Source organism: Raphanus sativus, chromosome 6, assembly GCF_000801105.2.
Source record: "Raphanus sativus cultivar WK10039 chromosome 6, ASM80110v3, whole genome shotgun sequence".
In the NCBI taxonomy this organism is placed as follows: domain Eukaryota; kingdom Viridiplantae; phylum Streptophyta; class Magnoliopsida; order Brassicales; family Brassicaceae; genus Raphanus; species Raphanus sativus.
In genome coordinates, this window is record NC_079516.1 from 27,732,844 (window position 1) to 27,738,843 (window position 6,000).

Genomic DNA, 6,000 nt, shown 5'->3' on the forward strand with positions numbered 1-6,000 from the left:
GAAATAATAAATTTATCCTTAACACCCTACCCGAGTTATCTGATATCCAAAATACCCGAACCCAACCAAATCCATACTTGATATTCCCATGCTAACTTATAACATAATATTATTTTAAATCTTAGCATATAAAAGTTAGGCCCGCTCAGGTTTTATAAATTTTTGGGTTTTTCGAATCGAGGTTTCCCTGGTCTTGATGAATACTGTTCTAATCAATATGAATCTATAATATATAAATAAATAATGTATATGAACAAGGTCAGGTATTTTTATCAAAATAACTACATTATCCAACTCAGTCCTGTTTTCTTTAATACAATTAGTTATATGACAATATATCTAAAATACATAACACCAGTCATGAAAAATAAATATCAATATATAAAAATGTAAGAACTCATACCCGTACGGACGCTCGGGTCAAGCTCAAGTGTTCAAATTAAAATTTCTTACAGTAATTAGTGATTTATATTTCTGTATATATGATAAGATCTCTGTAGTATAGTGTTATTGAAATTATGAAGAATTTTGTTGTAAAAAAAAGATGAATTTATTAAACCTCAAATATAAGTTTTGAAAAATGAAAATTCAAATGTAAGGTATTGAACAATGCTATCTCATATAAGGTTTCACTGTTTCACTCCTTTTAATTTGAAATTTTGAGGTTGCGAGCATATAATAGATCATAATGTATCACGGAAATGTTGGTAAATATATAACAATCATATATGTCCAAACGTTTGACAATAGCAATGAGAGGTTCATCTCTCATAGTAACTCTCTGATGTATGTTAGTTCGTCTCTTGTGGCGGAGGGACTGGCAGTACGGATTGCGATGGAACACGCAGTCACTCTGCAGCTTAGACAGGTGATCTTTGAATCGGATTTGCTCCAATTGGTGTCAGCAATTGTCGAGCAAGCCGATATCTCTGATATCCATGGAATCTTGGCTGATATATATCTTTTCTTCTCAATTTGACTATATGTCTCTTAGATTTGTTAATCATTTCTCTCTCTGTTTTGAGGATAATTTGGCTAAGCAGGCCCTTAGAAACCTTGTAAGAATCCAACTTCAAGTTTAAATGGATTAAGTTGTGTTGTGACAAAAAACAATTTGTGCACCGAAATATAATGGATGTGTAATATAAACACAAATCTAGAATAATTAGAATGAAAAATAAATAACATTTAGCGACCTCAAATGTTTGATCTCAAAGGTTTAATCCTAAAGGTTTGATCATATATATGTAATTATTATACAAGTAAAATAAGATTTATATATATATATATATATATCAGTATATCATAATATATAAACATTAATCTAATAATAATAATAATGCACGCACATGCGGGCATGTGATCCACCTGGTATCTCAACAAAATCATTGCGGTCTATGTTAGAGCATCTCCAACCTTCATCTATATTTGCCTCTATAATAGTATTTAGAACCAAAACTACTCAAACTCTATTCTATTTCTTCCTCTAAAATAGAGATTACTATTTTTTCTGCTATAAAATAGCACTAGGTAATAACCCGTGCCTTACACGGAATGATATTATTGATTTTGTTATCTTTTTGATAGGCATGAGTATTCAGGTATCTGTCTGTTCTTTCGGATATCAGATTTCTCGGGTTTAAAAATTAAGTCTCATTCGGGTATTACAAAATTTCGAGTCGGGTTCGAGTCGAGTCCTCCCAGATTCGAATATATTCGGTTTTGATGTAAAAGAACCTTAAAATAACAGAATAACTAATATATCTGAAAATGGTTCATACTCAAAGTAACCATATTATCCTATTCGGTTCGGGTATTTTGTATCCAAACTACCCAAATGTACCAAAAATAACTAAAATTACTCATTAGACATGGTTTTTTGAGTATTTCCATACAAGCTATCATATTTTATCTGAAAATACACAAAAATAATTAATATATTTAATTTAAATTTTTAATTTTAATTTTTAAAATAACTATCATATAATTATAAATAATGTTTTTGAATATATATTTACATTTCGGAAATCTTTGGATACTCATTCGGTTTTTGGTTCGGATCAGATTGAGTACCGGTTCTTCGGATACATCAGTTTAGGAACCATTCGGTTATTTACTCCGTGTATGATCGAGTTTGAGACCCTGATTTTTGATTCTGTTTCGGATCAGTTCTTCAGTTCCGAATATTTTGCCCAACTCTACTTTTAAGATAAAAAGACATTATATCTGTTTAATATGAATATTCGTTCGATATTACATTATTTTTTTAGCCTCCTAAAATATAAATACCATTCTAAATCCATATTTATTTTGTTTTGTTCGGTTGAAGTGATCGAGGTTTTTCATTTTTCGGTGATAAACCTAAAACTATTATATTTGTTTGGCTTCATGTTATATGAATTTTCGATAGTTCTTATGTTGAACCAATGGTTTCATTTTTAAATTTCTAAATACTTGCAAAATCAAATAAAATCTAAATAATAGTTTAAGAAAAAGGACATCCAATATTATTTGTATTGTTTGTACAAACAATGTTGGTGACATTTTAAGATTTTGTATTTCATATAAGATAATCTAGTATTATTTTTGTTGTTTGAACTTAGACATAATATATAAAAAGTGTATATTTATACTCATAGAAATTGGCTTTTATTGAGTTTAATAATGTAAATTTTGATTAATGTTGATGTGAAAGCCACATAGAATATTTCTCATGTCTTCTCGATCTGATCTTGTATCAGGTCCTTCATGTGATCTTATGATCATCTAAAACGGTAAACAAAACACATTAAATTTAAATAATCACATACGAAAACATCATTAGAAGTTAACTACTTACCTTCAACTTTGATTGCTTTAGAAAATTCTCGGTGCAATCAACTCCCCAAAGAAATCCCTTATAGTTACTCTCGCTCAGACCATCAGCCATCTATGGACACAACCATAAAACATCGTTTACAGTTATATTCCCATCATCATCATCATCATCATCATCATCATCATCATCATCATCATCATCGTTCTCACCAACATGTCTCCTCCTCTCAATCTTGTCAAGTTCCTCTAAAGAATCCAACAGTACAGTGTTATCTTCATGGATCCGAGAAGAGTTTTGAAAGAGACCTCCATGAGTTGTGTAGACGTTATCTGATATCACAGTTGCCAAAGGTAACATTTTGAAATAATCTATACATTTGGAGTATAGCATTGGACCATACTCATCCCCGTATCCGTCATATGTCTCTTTTCAAGAAACCAAGTTAGATATGAAACTTTCAATTTTTAAAACATTTTCACTCCAACATTTTAGTTGATGCGAATCTTAATGATTTTTTAAATGATATTATTCAGTAGTTGTACAAAGATAATTTTAAATAATTTCAATTCATTATTACAAATGTTAAAAATGTATGAATCAAAAGAACTTATTGAAAAAAATAGAATGCGAACACATTAAATTGTTTCGAGTATAGTTAAAATACATAGTGTGTGAACGCATTAAATGTCAAATAAAGGTGAAAACGACACGTTAGTATATTCAAAAAATATAGTGTGAACGCATTAATTACAAATGCTTCTCTTTTAATATATAGAGGATATTTCTCTATATGTTGCTCTATATTTTGGAGATCTCTATTTTAAGAAAATACATTGGAGCAAATTACATTTTTATTATAGAATTTTTCTATTATAGAAGAAAAAATAGCAAAATATATCGGAGATGATCTTAAATCATCTTATCGTCACTCAAACGTAATTATGAAGACCAATTATAATGAATATGAGACTAACATAAAGATTATATGTGACAAGTGAATTTGTCAACGTTAATTAGTTCAAGTAGCAATTAAAGTAAAGAAGGGTCAACGTCCTTCCACTAAACAAGTGTCCAGTGCATGTTTCCTTATGGATCTTCACAATTTTTGACTCAATCGTCTCATTATTTGGTTTCTCACTACCACTCACTTTTTAATTATATTTTGTTATAGCTACAATTCAAACATTTACGGCCGCACCTTACTTTTTTACTCATCGTGAATGTGTAATATTGGCGTGCTAAAAAAAAGTGCCAGTCCATTATCATTTTTGTTTTCTCAATATCTTGGAACAGTATTTTGAAATAACTGTGAGTAAATTGATTGTATAAATTGAAGTCAGCTCCCTTTGATTTAAAACATCAGATTTTTTTTATAAAAAATTGTTCATTTCTCAGATCTCTAGAAACACAAAAGATTATAAATTTTTTTTTCCTATTACAGTTAGAAACTACTCAAAACTAAAGTTCTCAATGTTTTTTTAGATCATATGGAACACCTTTCTGTTAACCCAATATTAATATGAAAAACAATTATTTTTAACATCTGGGCCATGAAAACACAAACCTAGCATAAATAAAAAACTTCATTTTCTTATTATAGATTTTTTTTTGTGTTTATCCTAACATATTTGAACACTTATCATTATCTTAACTTTCCACAAATTTGGAATTATCCAACATTCACCCTTAATTTTAACTTGAATTAGGAAGATCAATTTCTTGAACTCCAATTAAGCTCCTTATTTGTTTGAACTTAATCATCAAGTAATCATCTTTCACTACAAGTTTGCAAATCCACCCATTGGAGTCACACACGAACGAGTAAATACACCTTCATAACCTTTACCATTGGTCACCCTGATCACTTCAATCGGGAGCTACTGTAGTCGCACCGATAGAGGAGGAGAGTTCACACCAGCCATTCTAACAATGTTCAAATTAAAAGATTCTAAGAATCTCTTAAACATGAATAACACCATATTTTGATACTTATATTCAAATCTTTCATTTAATAACAAGGGATTTTAAATTTCTTTCATGAAAATATTGTAAATCTAAAAGCCAATAACATTAGATTTCAACTTATTTCAATTGAGATATCCTTTATATATTAAAAAGAAACATTACAACATTTTTGTAGTCACGTGTCATAACCACAATCATTCTTAGAATCTTTAGAAAAATATGTTGGTCCATCTAAATATATAATAAACTTTTTATTAAACTGACCATAAATTAATTATTAATTTTCTTCATTGTTTCCTTATATAAAAATCACGGAATTGCCTAATGTGGCTTAAACATATATGACAATTAATGATTTTGAATAATAAATATTTGATAAAATTAGTATATTCTCTATTATTTGTTAAAATTATAATTTATTAAAATGACCTTAACAACCACATAAAATATATAATAAAAATTTAAATTTTTCCGTATATGTTATATTTTGAATTTTTAAAAACGACTATAAATAACTAAAGTTGTTAAAAAATCTCACATCAAAATTTTTGAGATCCATGACTTAAAATTTCTGTGATAACAGATCCGTGGCTTACAAATGATTACAAAATTATATAAGTAGGATCTTATTTAATAAATATTAATATATATATATATATCATATAAAATACATAAATATTTTAATTTCGAAATTTGCTTTGATTTTTTGAGAAAAATTATGATCAAATATTGACAACTTAATATTTATATTTTAAACCTTGGATTGATTTTTTTTTTAAATTATAAATTACTAAAACTATTAAATATCCCACAATTTTTTTTGTTATCAGTGATTTTAAAATTTTTGTTATAAAAAAAATACAAATGATCAAAAAAGAAAAAAATGTTTGTTTGAATTAATAAAATTTATTTGTGTGTTTGCACCCATTTAATTATATACGTAACAATTACTGAATTTTTAATTATTCAATATATATTTCTTATTTCATAATATGTAAAAACATATAATACGTAAAAGTAATTTATATATAATATTCATCCCGCATAAAACGCGGATCTTAACCTAACCAATAACACTAGATTTTATTATAGGTTTTACAATTATAAATCTATAGAATTAAATTTGAATCCACTATTGAATAACAACACCTAAAATTTCACATTTTTGGCAGTTTGACACCATCTCTCTCCTATAAATAGTCAATCTCTAAACCTCA